Below are 16,573 nucleotides of genomic sequence, written 5' to 3'. Positions count from 1 at the left end.
GTACCGGGGGGCTTTGGGGAGAAAAAGGAAAAAAATAAAATCTTTAAAAAAAAAAAATTGATAGCTAGATACATAAACCCTGGTCATTGATCAGCTTTTGTATTATCTCCAGCAGATTTGAAAGATACTTCCTTCCTTGCCAAAAACCATCTCTTTGACATTTGAATAATTAATCCTTAGAAATTCATTATTTAATTATAAGGTTTGGACAGTAGCCTATGAGACATGAAAGGGTTCTATGAGTCTGTATTGTCAGCTGAAAGAAGATAGAAATTTGAAAAGAAATGTTTGAAAGCAGAAAATATTCTGAGCCAGATAATATTTTAATGACGTCATGGAGGAAAGATTTGAGTGTAAGTAGAGCTTTAACACATCCTTGGAATGAAGCTTTAGTTAAACAGCTTTTATTCTGTGTTTTGTATTCTATCAGGGTTATTACCTCAAAGCTGCTAGCACAGAAATCAGAGACTTTTCTAGATGCTAGTGTCAGCTAATCAGGGAGAGGTGATTTCCTCCTAGACCATGTGTTCTGCTAGAAAAAGAACAGAACTAGGAGCCAAAAGATCAAACCCTGTTCCTAAAACAAAGCACTGTGGCCCTCCGGACCGACCACAGTTTACCCATCTGAAGAGAGGCATCAGGTGAGAGGATCCGACGTTGTCCATGATGTCTCTCTCCATGCTGAACTCTGCCCTGTCCAGCCTAAAGGGCATCTCTGGCCTTGTTCACCTTAGAAATTCAGCATCTCACAGAAAATTAAGCTTACTGGTAATTCCAATCAAAGGAATTAACCTCAAAGAATGAAAATTTTTATTGCAGGGTGTAAAAGAAGAGCAAGAAAAAGAAGAATGTAAGAAGAAAGAGTGAAAGATGACAATAGTGAGGATAGAGATAAAGCTTTAAAACTTAAGCCCCACACTGAAAATCTCTGCAAAATCCTAGGAGATGACATTCTCACAGCCACATCTAGCTTGAGGTCCTACTTTAGGACTTCAGGCCAGTAGAGTTGTCTTACACCATGGCAGAACAGTAACTAGATTAGGACTAAATATTAAGCATCCTGTAATCAAAGGACCTGCATCCTCCCAGCCACCAGGAATTTCTCACTGCTGTCCTTTCAGTAAGAGATCAGCCTCCCTGCTGCTCAACAGGCTCCCTTCAGTTCATGTCAGGAATCGAGTTCTTCTCACTTTCTTCTATAGCAGAATTTAACTCCCATGCCACCCTTTCAAAGTCCAGCCCAACCCTGCATTTGCAAATACTCGTGAATATATTCTGCTAAACAAAAGGCCATCCCCTCTGGGTTTCACCCTTTAGTGGCACAAAGGAATTAGCAGAGTTCTTCCAAATTCCACCACATTGTGCCAAAGGAAAAATACAGAGCAATGGTTCGCAGTTGGGGGTGGGGGTGAACAGAGCACAGTTTTGCTCCTCCAGGGACACTGGCAGTGTTTGGAGATATTTGGGTTGTTGCAACTGGGGGAGGGGGTAATACTGTCATCTGGTAGATGGAGGCTAGGGAGCTTGCTGAACATCCTGCAATGCGTAGGACAGTCCCCACAACAAAGAATTATTTCACCCCAAATGTCAATAGTGCCAAGGTTGAGAAACCCCGAAGTAAAGACTCATTTTCCTATTGATATGAATAAGTTCATCGCCCCTTAGAAGGCAGAAGAGGCTAGTCAGTTTGGATTTTAAATAATAAGTTTTTTCACCATTCTGTGTTTGTTTAAAAGTAATTCATACTCGTCTTTGGCAGTGGAGGGGTTCTGGGTATAGAACTACATGAGATCCATGTTTCCTGAGGAATAATTACATAACATTTTGGTTCCCAGCACTGCTATCATCTCTGATAGATTTACCTGTTAGGACCTTAACAGATACACGTTCCAACAGCTCTTCAAATTCAACATGTCTAAAACTATGGTTCCACTTTTGGCTCAGGCCTTCCTCCCTTTTCACCGCAATCCTATCTCCTATTGGGTCATTAGGTTCCATCCAAACCGGCTCCTCCTCCCAAATTCTCCATCTCTCTAAGGGACTCTCTCACTCACCCAGTCCCCTAGAAGTCACCTAACCCTTACTTCCCACTCACCTCACATCCAGTTGCCACCTGCTCCTGCAGATTCCCCTTAGCCTCTCTTCTGTCTGTCTGTCTGTCTGTCTGTCTGTCTATCTATCTATCCATCTATCCATCTTTCTCCACCAGTTCAGTCCCTTGATGCTGCCATCTGGGTTAGTTCAGTAATTCCTCCCAACTACTCTTCCTTTCTCCAGGCAGGCCTTGCTGCAATCCACAGCTATACTGCTACCAGGGTGATGTTTTTAACAAAGCAAATTCATTCATGCCTCTCCCTTGTTTTAGAAACCTTTCAATCCTCTTCTTGGCTTTCAGGGAAAAGTTCAACCATTTACCTGGATGGAATGATCTGACTGACTCTTGCTTATCTCTACCCTCCCCGGTCACTTTTTCATGTGGAATTCTTTCGTCTAGCTATCTTGAGCTACCCAGTGTTATCTCGGTTCATGCCCTGTCTCCACGCCTTTGCACATGCTGTTTTCTGCCAAGAGTGCCCTTTTCTATCTCTTCTAGCTCATGCCAATCACCACAGAATGTCAGCTCCCATGTTACTCTTCGGGGAGTTCCCCTGGATCACCTAGGCCATTGTTCCTCAAATGTGTCCCTCAAAATGCTTGGCAAGAAGGATTATTTGGTTACATAAACCTGGGATGTTATCCTTCCCTGGAATTTATAATAAATGTTCGAATATTAAAAGCACTGAAAAAGACTACAGAATAAAGATCTATTTAGCTATCTTTAATCCAATATTTCCCAAACTTACTTGAACATTTAACTTATTTTTCACAAGCCCATTATCACCCTTCTTTGGAAAAATTGGACACAGTCTGATTTAGGAAGAACCTCCTTCGCTTCTCTGACACCCCAAGCCTACCTCTATCCTAGCAATACCACATATCACTATAACTGTGGAGTCATTTTCCAGCAGGTCTCTTGTGCAATAGACAGACTGCAAACACCTTGGTGATAAAATAATCACCATGTTTTTGTCAGTGTTATATGTCCAACACCTAGAAGGCATTTTAAATATCTGGTATTTATTGATAAGTAAATACATTATTGGCCAAAAAAGGACCATCTAATTGATTGTTATTGATAATTAACATATATTATTTGAATAGAGTGTGTAACAAAATTGTTATCCCCAAATTTCCCCATATCCAAGATAGAATGCAATGCATTATATTATTGACCTGTTTTCTGAGAGTGCTATGCTCATGCAAATTTCTTACTGTCCTTATCCTAAAGGAGACAGTCTACGCTTGGTCTGGCATGTCAACTTGGGTTCGGCACGGAAATTTCTTTATTGTTTTGGGGAGTTGTTTTTGGATTTGCTGCTGTTGCTTTGTGTTTTGTTTTTGAGAAGACCATAACTAAAACATACATCAGTTGTACATAACTTGAAGAGAACTCTCATAACCCTGCATTTGCCAGGAGGATCCTGAGAATGTGGAAGCCTCCCCGACATCGCTCAGTTGAGCAGTCCTAGCCCACAAGCACAATCACCAGGAAAAGATCCTTCCTTTACCTCTCACCACTTACAAACCCACTACCACTTAGGAGACTCCAGCAGCCTCCCTGCATATGTGCTGAGTACACATCCTCCCCAGGGGTCAGGAGATCTGGATGTGTGCAGACAAATAACAGGGGGGAGAGAAAACGTACAAAGCATTAAACGTGACCCAGCAGCTTGAAGGAGGAAAAAACAACATAATTAGAACAGGTGGCTCTCTGTGAAATATCATTAAAGGAAGAAATTGAAAGAACTCTAAAAGAAAATAATGTAAATTCCTAGGGAGACTAGAGAAGTTATTACAAAGGAGCAATCTGAGAAAATGAAGGAGTTCTTAGAACTCAGAAAACATTGTTGAAAACTGAATTAAGTATCTTGAAGCTCAGATGGAAGAATTATCACATAGAAAAAAAACCTCAAAGAAATAGAAATTATGAGTGCAAAGTGAAAGCTACACATGGAGGAAATGTCGTATTGTTGGTAGAAGGTAAATAGGTTCAACCTTCTTGAAGAGTAATTTGGACTCTCCAACTAATACTAAGCTGCATGTATCTATTATAAAGTATTCACAATTCTAAGAACTATCCTACGTAAAAGAACATGAGTCTAAAAACAAACATTCAAAATGCTTTCTCATTGCAGCAACCTAAATGTTCATCAGTATGGGATTAGTTAGATAAATTAGGGCATGTCCATAAATGGATTCCTATTTAGCCACTAAAACAAATGAGCAGATCTGTATATAGTGACTCAGAATGTACATCCCCAAAAATACTATTAAGAGAATAAAAGCATATTATAGAGAATTCTACGGCATGACCCTGTTTTAGTTGAAAAAAATTTTAATAGTATATGTACACATGTAGAAATGTTTATGTATGTCTGTTTGCTTTCATAAGCATAAAAAACAATTTAGAATGATACCTTCATACACATTGACAGTTATTCCCTCTGGGAAACGGGGCTGGAGTGTCAGCCGCTGAAGTGAAGACATTCACTTCTTTACATACTTCAGAATAAATCTGTGAGGTTGTGAACTCTTTTACTTTATTTTAGTGCTCTTTTGTATTTTCCAAACTTTTTTTAAGCAAATTGCTTATTTCATTAATTTTTTTTAACTGCTTAAAAGCTAGAAAGATATCAAAACACAAGAAGGCATTTATAAGTAAACAGGATGAAGCAAAAGTGTCAGCAGAGGCCAGGGTCAAGACCGAAAAATGACAACAGTGAATGCTGATGCCGTAAGAGAAGCGACTGGAAAGGTGTATAAAACTCATGAAACACTAGCGGCAAAAACATTAACAAGGCACTGTGAGCAAAATCATTAATAATCATGAAAAACCAATCTACTAAGACTTTTTAAGAAGAGACCACTTCGGAGCAAATCAAGACCCAAACTCAGAGACAAAAGAGGCTGGAGATGGCATATTTTCTAACCACTTAAGGAACTGGTGCAGAATATTTTGATCCAAACGGAAAGTGCAATTCTTTGTGCAGTAATGTTTCAGTTGGAACTCAATAAAGACAATCATAACTATCAGATGTTAAGCACTTAGAATGGACACGGTCTCTGCCAAGTATTAGCACAACAATCTTAGGAGAGGGGCAAGTGTCACTCTTATTTCCATCTTATAGACAAAGGCATTGAGATAAATAAAGGTTTATATATGTGCTTTCCTAAGCATAAAAGACATAAGGTTAAATGGCTGGCTAGAGGTCATACTGGAAGTTGGTGGAAGAACTAAGACTGAAACTCCTGGCCCTCTGATACCATTGCCTCTCCCCGGAGGGGGAGCCACAGGTAGAGGCCCTCGAACTCTCAACACCAGATCCCTGTGCGTGCAGCACATAGTCTCAGGTTTGGTTTTTGGGGGTTTTTGTGTGTGTGTGTGTGTGTCTTCCCCAATTTTTATTGATGGACACACTATTTGTAATTGCATGTTTTCATTACATCAATTATTTTTTATTGAGCTCATAAGATTTCAGTCGTACATTATTTCTTGACTGTCACCACGTAAGTGCTCCCCTTCACCGCCTGTGCTGACCCCCCACCCCCCTTCCCCTGGTAACCACTGAACTGTTTTTTTTGTCCCCATACTTGTTTATATTCCACATATGAGTGAAATCGTCTGGTGTTTGTCTTTCTCAGACTGGCTTATTTTGCTTTGCATAATTCCCTCTAGGTCCTTCCACGTTATTGCAAATGGGATGAATTTGTCTTTTTTTCTGGCTGAGCAGTGTTCCATTGTATATATATACACCACATCTTCTTTATCCAATCATTGGTCAATGGACACTTGGGTTGCTTCCATGTCTTGGCTATTAAGAATAGTGCTGCAATGAACATAGGGGTGCATATGTTACTTTGGATTGTTGATTTCAAGTTATTTGGGTAGATACCCCGTGGTGGGATAGTGGATCATATGGTAGTTCTATTTTTAGCTTTTTGAGGAATCTCCATACTGTTTTCCATAGTGGCTGCACCAGTTTCCATTCCCACCAGCAATGTACGAGGGTTCCCTTCTCTCCACACCCTTTCCAACACTTGTTATTTTTAGTCTTAGTGATTATAGCCATCTTAACAGGGGTAAGGTGGTATCTTACTGTAGTTTTGATTTGCATTTCCCTGATGATTAATGATGTTGAACATATTTTCATGTGTTTATTGGCCATCCGTATATCTTCTTTGGAAAAATGTGTGTTCATCTCCTCTGCCCATTTTTTGATCGGGTTGTTTGCTTTTTCATTGTTCCGTTGTGTGAGTTTTCTTATATATTATGGAGATTAATCCCTTGTCAGATATATGATTTGCAAATATTTTCTCCCAATTGGTGGGTTGTCTCTTTGTTTTCAGCTAGTTTCTTTTGCCTTGTAGAAGCTCTTTAGTCTGATGAATTCCCACTTGTTTATTTTTTCTTTTGTTTCCCTTGTCTGAGAGGACATGGTATTTGAAAAGATCCTTTTTAGTCTGATGTCACAGAGTGTACTACCGATATTATCTTCCAGGAGTTTTAGAGTTTCAGGACATATCTTCAAGTCTTTGATCCATTTTGAGTTTATTTTTGTGTATGGCGTGAGATAGTGGTCTACCTTCATTCTTTTGCATGTGGCTGTCCAGTTTTCCCAGCACCATTTATTGAAGCATAGTCTCAGGTATTAAAAAACACTTGATCAAAGTGAGGAGGAGATCGACCATTCACAGATTATTATTATTATCTGATAATTGGCATATTCTACCTTAAATAAAACCTGCATTGGTTTATTCTTAAATTAATTTTCCAGGTAATTAAAAAAACTATTGGTTCCCAGCACTCATGAGAATACATGGAACAGAGAATAAGTACTCCTACTACAGCATTAAGCAAATAAGTTAAATTAACATAAAGCGGAATTCATTCAATATTCAGAATAAGAAAGTGGCAGCCGATACATCTCAAGAGTTTATAATCTTGGACATATGGGAACTAGCTGATTATATATTAGAGAGAGGGATAAGTGTATAAGAGATTTGACTCCATATGTTACATTATACAAACAGTTATACTTGCATTGATGCGACCTTTTTTTTTTTTTTTTTGAGGAAGATTAGCCCTGAACTAATGCCCATCTTCCTCTACTTTATATGTGGGAAGCCTGCCACAGCATGGCTTGCCAAGCGGTGCCATGTCCGCACCCGGGATCCAAACCGGCAAACCTGGGGCCGCTGAAGCGGAACGTGCACACTTAACCACTGCGCCACCAGCCAGCCCCCTGATGCAACTTTTTGCATATCATAAAAATATTAAGTAGCAGACAACTCAAGCCAGACACTTCAATCAGCATAGAACACTCAGAAATTACTAAGTAGTCTATTTTTTAGATGGGTGTCAATTGTAGGTTACAGATCATAACCAGATGGATCAGCCACAGGAATCAGGGTGATAAGTTGAAATAGATGGGTTGTGCAGAGAATCCTCTAGTTGAACACTTTGGCCCAGAGATCGGCTGCTCTAGGACCATCAGTTGACAGATCCCAGTGATCGCTGGAGTGTAGGAGACTATATTCCTAACAAGGAGACCAATGAAGGTATCCAAGGGCTTTGGCAAAGGTCCATTCCATGTGGACTTGGATACTGAATCAGGCCCATGTGATACCATGACCCAAGGATGGTAACTGCTGGCCCTGCACATCTTCTGAGGATGGGTGGGCATGGTACAGGGCAGAGAGCCAAGAAATACCCCCCTCCCTCACTGAGGTGGGAGCAGAGAGGCTAGGCTTCCATAACTAAAGTCATCCCGGGCTGATATCAGAAGAGCCCCATCCAGGATCCCTTAAAGACCCCTACATAGTGGAAGAGTGGACTTTGCTGAAGGTGTGCAAAATAAGGCAAATGGTGGTTTTAGTCTCTCAGTCCCTCAAAGGAGCCAGTTCCTCCTGCCAGGTCCATGCCCTTGAAGATGTCCCTTTGCCTTGTGTGCTCCACACTCCCCATTTGCCTTCTTAACTCCTACCTGGGGTAAGAATAGCACCTCTCTAGGGTTGTTATGAGTAATCAGTGAATCCATGCATGGAAAAGCACTGAGGACCGTTCCTGATGCATCAAGCACTTGGCAACGTTTGCTGATATTCTTATAAAAGATGAATTTTTCTTCAGATATTATCCCAAGACTTTCCCAATTAGATTTCCCTGATTTCTCTTTCTAGATTGGATCATCAAAGACCACCTTCCCTCCTCACCGACCACCTTGTCATTTTGCATTATATCATCATGTGATGCCTCCAAACTGTCTAGTCGTCTCTTCAACCAGATAGATGTTATCATGAAGCAGGGAATGCATGATTAGGGCCTAGCACAGTGTCCTGCACATACCAGGCACTCAATAAACATTTAGCGAATGAATTAACTGATAATTTTAAGGGCTTTTTCTTCTTTAAGAATTTAGGTTTTTCTTTTTCTAATGTGGAAACTTAGAAAAGCAAAGGCGAGTTTTTATGTTCCTCTATGGTCTATAAAACCTCACCACCACAGTGTTTTTAGTTGCTTTATTTATTTTGTACCCCAAGAAAAATGACCAGTGCCACTGCATTAGGTAGCTGGATAATTAAGTCTCAAGGACAGCTCTGAATAGTAGTTTTCAAAGTAATCAATGATATTGCTGTGAAATTGTTGCCCAAATGAAGAGCTCTTGTCCAATGAATTCTTGAAGTAACAGACAGTTCTCTTTGTGAATATTTTTGTAGCTAAAGAAGAACCTGTTATCTGAAGCAGGAGTAAAAACTTTTCTCAGTAGGTGAGAGCGTGCTAAATTTATTTCCTAGCAACAAATTGCCCAAAGAAGCTGAAGGGTACACAGTTTCAGAGGAATTTTGAATATACTTTTTTGTTTGGAGGTGGGGGATTTGGAGGGGGGAGTGTTGTATGTCACAGAACTGTTCCTGATTTCTTCCATTCAGTGACACATGCATGTGACCTCTTGCTGAGTCACACCATAGAATCCATCATAAAAACTCAGCTCAATAAAAATGCATTAAGTACCTACCTTGCATAAAGAACTCTGAAAGATTTATCCCTATTCTTCCCGGGCCAAGTAGTTCAATATTTTGGCAATTTGTCGGTCTAGGAGCCCCAACCCCAACCATCTCCATGGATGGTAAATGAGGAATTAGTTGGCTTGCTAAAACACTTAGGGACTTTGCAGTGTGGATGTTGATCTAACTAGAATTATACTCAGCAGAGTTGAGGAAAGCTACCTGGGAGAGAAATTTGGGACAATGGTACAGCTTTGATTGCCAAGAGTGAAGACATCTTACCCATGCAAGACCCCATCCATAGCTGCCTTCCTAGCCCCAGTTTCATGGACTTATCGTATCTTCTAAATTTGGTTTTCCAAATTAGCCTTCTGATAACAATAATAACAACAACAGTAAAAACACCAGGTAACATTTATCAAGTCCCTACTATGGGCTAGCCTTATGTTACTATTTTACATGTATTATCTTATTTAACCCTCACAACAATTCTTTAAAATTGCCAATATTATTATTTCTATCAATCCCAGAGCATTGAATCATTTGCCAAAGTCACACTATTACTAAAAAGGAAGAGCTTGGAAAAACATTGCTCACTGAAGTGACTAATCCAACTTCTCCAGACCAATGTGGGTTGTGTGGCAAGATCGTTCTGTAGGTGTGAGGACACCATGACTTGAGCCCTCAGTCTGGGAGATGACCTGGAACCACTTGAATCTCAGAATGCAGATAACTCATATCAATCACGGGAAGTTACCTCCCACCCCCAATTAAACCTACCACCCTAAAAAGTACCCATTTGGATATAACCACAATAGATCCAAAAAAAAAAAATGGATTTGGAAGCAAGCTGAATTGTCTGGTGGGCTGCCACACTGGACAAATTGCCTGCACAATTGGCAAACTCCTGCCAAGCATAGGCACAGTCTAATTGTTTCTCTCCTTTCACTGCCGTCTTGAATAAAGAGAAACCTGGCATTAATTTCAATCCTCTTCACTACTCCTCAGAACAGCTTTTTATTTCTTGGAAAAGAAAACTTGTGCACTTACCCTAATAAGCACGAATTGAGAAAATCATAATTTTTAGGAGTTTAATTTAATGGAACAATGTGTCAGAACTGGGCCTATGAGAACAAGGTACAATGTCAGTATGAATCAGCAGCAAGAGAATGATGAGTCTAAGCCATTGAACTAGGCAACCAGCCTCTTCATGTTTCCTCTCTCTGGGGTCAGACCTGGGAGACAGAATGAGCATCAAGTGATCTCGAAATTCTAGGGTGTTTGGGGGAAGGAGTTGAGCATGCAATGGGACATGGCAGTTCACTTAGGTATTTTCTTTGTGGCCTACAGCATCCTGTACCTCCAAGAAGAGTTTCCCAATAACAATTTTTTCATCTCTAGGCTTATCATTTTTTCAGTTGCTGTCTGTACCTTCAAAGGCAATTCAATGCCTTTTTCATTTTGGATTGATCACTGTACAATTTTTTCTAACAGACTTTTTTCTCTTTGTTTCAGACGCTACCCTTTAAAGACAGGCATTTCGCTTGCAGCAAAATGTAAGTACATGTCTTCCTTGAAATGGTGTCTACTTCTTGGCTATAATTCCTAAAAACTCCTCGTCTTTCAGTCTCCCACCTCACATTGCTGCATCTTTTTTTATTGTGGTCACAATAGCTTATAACATCATGAAATTTCAGTTGTACATTAATATTTGTCACACACCATATACGTGTGCCCCTTCACCCCCTGTGCCCACCCTCCACCCCACTTCCCCCTGGTAACCAATAATTTGCTCTCTTTGTCCATAAGTTTGTTTATATTCCACATATGAGTGAAATCATACTGTGTTTGTCTTCCTCTGTCTGGCTTATTTAGCTTAGCATAATGTCCTCAAGGTCCATCCATGTGGTTGCAAATGGGACGATTTTGTATATTTTATGGCTGAGTAGTATTCCATTGTATATATATACCACATCTTCTTTATCCAGTCATCAGTCAATGGGCACTTGGGTTGCTTCCATGTCTTGGCTATTGTGAATAATGCTGCAATGAACATAAGGGTGCATAAGTTTCTTTGTATTGTTGATTTCAAGTTCCTTGGATAAATACCCAGTAGTGGGATAGCTGGGTCATACAGTATTTCTATTTTCAATTTTTTGAGAAATCTCTATACTGTTTTCCACAGTGGCTGCGCCAGTTTGCATTCCCACCAGCAGTGTATGAGGTTTCCCTTTTCTCTGCAACCTCTCAACATTTGTTGTTTTTTGTCTTGGTGATTATAGCCATTCTAATGGGCTTAAGATGGTATGTAAGTGTAGTTTTGATTTGCATTTCTCTGATCATTAGTGATGTTGAGCATCTTTTCTTGTGCCTATTGCCCATCTGTCTATCTTCTTTGGAAAAATGTCTGTTTATATCCTCTGCCCACTTTTTGATTGGGCTGTTTGTATTTTGTAGTTCTTTTGTGTGAGCTCTTTATATATTACAGAGATTAACCCCTTATTGGCTATATGATTTGCAAATATTTTCTCCTAGTTGATGAGTTGTTTTTTCATTTTGATCTTGGTTTCTTTTGCCTTCCAGAAGCTCTTTAGTCTGATGAAGTCCCACTTGTTTATTTTTTCTTTTGTTTCCCTTGTCTGAGTAGACATGGTATTCGAAAAGATCCTTTTAAGTCTGATGTCAAAGAGTGTACTGCCTATATATTCTTCCAAAACTTTTATGGTTTCAGGTCTTACCTTCAAGTCTTTGATCCATTTTAAGTCTATTTGTGTATGGGGAAACATAATGGTCTAGTTTCATTCTTTTGCATGTGGCTGTCCAATTTATCCAGAACCATTTATTGAAGAGGCTTTCCTTTCTCCATTGTATGTTCTTGGTTCCTTTATCAAAGATTAGCTGTCCATGGGTGTGTGGTTTTATTTCTGGGTTTTCAATTCTGTCCCATTGATATGTGTGACTGTTCTTGTACCAGTACCATGCTGTTTTAATTACTATAGCTTTATAATATGTTTTGAAGTCAGGGATTGCAATGCCACCAGGTTTGTTCTTGTTTCTCAGGATTGCTTTGGCTATTCGGGGTCTTTTGTTGCCCCATATGAATTTTAAGATTCTTTGTTCTATTTCTGTGAAGAATGTCATTGGGATTCTAATTGGGATTGCGTTGAATCTGTAGATTGATTTAGGTAGTATGGACATTTTAACTACGTTTATTCTTCCAATCCACGTGCATGGAATATCTTTCCATTTCTTTGTGTCATTATCGATTTCTTAGAGTAATGTCTTATAGTTTCCTTTGTATAGGTCTTTCACCTCCTTGGTTAAATTTATTCCTAAATATTTTATTCTTTTTGTTGTGTTTGTAAATGGGATTGCATTCTTGAGTTCTTGTTCTGTTAGTTCGTTATTATTACAGAAATGCCACTGATTTTTGTAAGTTGACTTTGTACCCTGCAACTTTGCTGTAGTTGTTGATTATTTCTAATAGTTTTCCAATGGATTCTTTAGGGTTTTCTATATATAAAATCATGTCATCTGCAAACAGCAAGAGTTTCACTTCTTCAGTGCCTATTTGGATTCCATTTATTTCTTTTTCTTGTCTAATTGCTCTGGCCAAAACCTCTAGTACTATGTTGAATAAGAGTGGTGAAAGTGGGCATCCTTGTCTTGTTCCTGTTCTCAGAGGGATGGCTTTCAGTTTTTCCCCAGTGAGTATGATGCTGGCTGTGGGTTTGTCAAATATGGTCTTTTATCATGTTGAGGTACTTTCCTTCTATATGCATTTTATTGAGAGTTTTTATCACGGATGGATGTTGGATCTTGTCAAATGCTTTCTCTGCATCTATGGAGATTATCATGTGGTTTTTGTTCTTCATTTTGTTAATGTGGTGTATCATATTGACTGACTTGTGGATGGTGAACCATCCCTTTGTCCCTGGTATGAATCCCACTTGATCACGGTGTATGATCTTTTTAATCTATTGCTGTATTCTGTTTGCCAATATTTTGTTGAGGATTTTTGCATCTATGTTCATCAGCAATATTGGCCTGTAATTTTCCTTCTTTGTGTTGTCCTTGTCTGGCTTTGGTATCAGGGTGATGTTGGCCTTGTGTAATGTGTTAGGAATATTTCTGTCTTCCCCAATTTTTTGGAATAGTTTGAGAAGAATAGGTAATAAATCTTCTTTGAATGTTTGGTAGAATTCTCCAGAGAAGCCATCTAGTCCTGGAGTTTTATTTTGGGGGAGGTTTTTGATTACTGTTTCAATCTCTTTACTTGTGATTGGTCTATTCAGATTCTCTATTTCTTCTTGACTCAGTTTTGGGAGGTTGTAAGAATCTAAGAATTTATCCATTTCTTCTAGATTGTCCAGTTTGTTGGTACACAGTTTTTCATAATATTCTCTTATAATCTTTTGTATTTCTGTGGTATCCATTGTAATTTCTCCTCTTTCATTTCTAGTTTTATTTGAGTCTTCTCTCTTTTTTCTTAGTGAGTCTACCTAAAGGTTTGTCAATTTTGTTTATCTTCTCAAAGATTCAGTTCATTGGTTCATTGATCCTTTCTACAGTCTTTTTTGTTTCATTTATTTATGCTCTAATTTTATTTATTTCCCTCCTTCTGCTGAATTTGGGCTTTCTTTGTTCTTCTTTTTCTACTTTTGTTAGGTGTAATTAAGATTGTTTATTTGAGCTTTTTCTTATTTGTTCACATGGGCCTGTATTGCTATAAATTGCCCTCTTAGGACAGCTTTTGCTGCATCCTATATGAGTTGGTATGGTGTGTTTTCATTCTCATTTATCTCTAAATATTTTTTTATTTCTCCCTTATTTCTTCGATGAGCCATTGGTTGTTCAGTAGCATGTTGTTTATTCTCCACATTTTTGTTCCTTTCAAAGCTTTTTTCTTGTGGTTGATTTCTAGTTTCATAGCTTTATGGTTGGAAAAGATAGTAGATATGGTTTGGATCTTCTTAAATTTATTGAGATTTGCCTTGTTTCACAATATACGGTCTATCCTTGAGAATGTTCCATGTGCACTTGAGAAGAATGTACATTCTGCTATTTTTGGATAGAGTGCTCTATAAGCCTATGTTTGTCTTTAGAGCTGAGATGTGTTTCCTGGGGGCAGCATATTGTTGGGTCTTGCTATGCTGCTGAATTTTTAAAGTTTGGCTCAACAAATACAGCCTCCATTTGAATGTAACATTTCACACTATTGCTGTGTAGCATTGTGGAGCATTTTATAAACCACTTGGGAAGCAGATTGAACCTGATTGTGGCTGTGACTATACTGCATCTCAAAAGCTAGAGAAAAGTGAGAAGGAGTCAATGGGGCAATGTTGTTTTACACATTATGACCATGTGACACAAAACATTTGAATATTCAAGTTCCCTCAAATGGCTGACTAATTTATTAGTCTCTGCTCAGTTGCTCCTCATGGTCACAGACTGTTTCACATCTGACAGCACAGTAGTTCCCTTAGCAATTCTTTCCTGTGTGTACTGCATTACAGCCACTCTGTAAACCAGTGATCTTTCTAGAACGAATCTCCTGTGTATTATGTTTCTTTACTCTTGGTACACCCTGTGTCCATACCCAAATAACCAACCCCCTTTACTCTAAAAGACCAAATAAAATTACACCAGGTCCCAACTGGGAGTTCAGAGTATTTTAGAGTTTTGCCTTTGGCAATTAGGATGCTAATATTTCTTTTTTCTCTTTTAATAAAATGAAGTTTATAACAATTGTAACCAAAAAAAATGAATGTTTTGTCATTACAATAATTTGATAATACCTTATTTCAAAAAACAGGAGATAGATGTGGATTCAAAATAAAGACTCTAGATATTTAAAAGTAGCTCAAAAGGCAGTGAGTTGCCTGTCACTACAGAGAAGTAAGCAAGAGATTGACAACCAAATGGTAGAAGGTTGAGCCATGTAAACCAAGAAGTGTACATCAACTCTCAGCTCCTGATTCATTCAGGATTTCCAATGGAGGATGCATCTCAGCAGTCACAGGAGCATTTAACTAGACATTCTTGGACCCATAAGAATCCAGAGGTCTCACTTGAATTATACATATTATTCAAGTTCTGATAAATTCACTTTTAAATCATTCAGTCCCTGAGAAAATGATATATTTAGCTGAAGTACAATAAAAAATAGTTTTTCTCACTTCCCTGGATGATGCTTTTTGTTTGCTCTCTTGAATAAATTGATCCCACTGCTATTCCCCCAAATAGTCAAACCTTAGCACAGAAGTGTTTACCCTTCAAACCATGCAAATTTTACGTCAAAGTATTATGCATCCACTGGAATTTTTTAAAATGTCAACCTCTGTGTTATACTGCTTTGATCTTCGTGGCGTTATCAAGACACCTCCATGTTATGAAAGTTTTAAACAGCTTTTACCAATAAAATCGTGTTAGATCTTACGAGCAGTCTCCTTTTCATGTGCTATCATGATTATTTTATTTGTACAAATGTTAACTTGTGACTAGTGTTCTCTCTTCTGAATGTAGAATGCTGTTCAGGGGAAGCCATCTACATTTACTTTCCTGCATATTCTTATTTGGTAGCTCATTTGTCACACTGTTTCTGCCTATTTAGGTTTACCATTGCTTTTAAATGATTTAGTGTTAAATACTGAAAAATCATTGGTATATGTTCATGGTGAAAATTAGATGAAGGGCAATTTAAGACAGCATTTTAAGGCATTATAGGCAAATATGCAACTAAAAACACATAGATGACTATTACCTCATGATCTCTTTATCAAAATTTCAGTTGAAAGCTCATTTTACCTTCCCAACTGGGGAGGAAAAAAGGCTAGCAATTTTGCCTTAGAGAGATCAATTTGCAATTGCTTTATTTTCACATTTTTTCTCAAGAACAAAGTGCTTGGTGACCTATTTTATTAGTAAATGTTCTGAGTAGTAAATTTTCACTAGGATTTTACACCACCCAGAGAAAATGGGTTTACACACCTCCCCACGTCATCTCCGAGCAACTGGCACAAAGCTGGTCTGACCCATGGAGTCACGGAAACATATTAAAGTCACCAAGCAATTGGGACTCGGGTTCATTTTGGCAGCCAGACTGGATCAGCCCCTCTGGAGTTGGCATTATGTCTTAATGATGATTGTATTATACAACCAATACAAATGGAAAATGACCTAATCAGGCCTCCATTCAGACAAGCCTTGATCCACAGTGAATGGCAGGAGGCTCTCCAAGTAAAGGACCTGGAATGTGTATGGGCCACGTAAAATTCCAACCCCACCGATCGAGGAGAGCCTTAGCCAAGTCAGGAATATATGCTCCCTTGGAGAAAGAGGGCAGGTGATGGAAGGAACTCAGGACTAAAAACCAGAAGGCTCACGTCTGAGTCCCAGATCACTCCGTCAGCAGTGGCGTGATTTTTAGAACGTTAGTTAACCCTCAGTTTCTAAGTATCTTTATTATGAG

General features: G+C 38.8%; 1 protein-coding gene across 1 annotated transcript in view; it reads left to right on the top strand.

The window, feature by feature from the left end:
* ANKFN1 (ankyrin repeat and fibronectin type III domain containing 1) overlaps nucleotides 1-16,573 on the top strand; it is a 319,561-nt gene that overhangs the window by 82,000 nt on the left and 220,988 nt on the right. The window contains exon 2 of the mRNA XM_046677042.1: nucleotides 10,618-10,658. The gene's annotated coding sequence lies outside the window, so the exon portion shown is untranslated. The remainder of the gene's footprint in view (nucleotides 1-10,617; nucleotides 10,659-16,573) is intronic.

The sequence above is a fragment of the Equus quagga genome, chromosome 11 (assembly GCF_021613505.1).
Source record: "Equus quagga isolate Etosha38 chromosome 11, UCLA_HA_Equagga_1.0, whole genome shotgun sequence".
Taxonomy (NCBI): Eukaryota; Metazoa; Chordata; class Mammalia; order Perissodactyla; family Equidae; genus Equus; species Equus quagga.
This window is presented reverse-complemented; position numbering and strand designations above follow the sequence as displayed.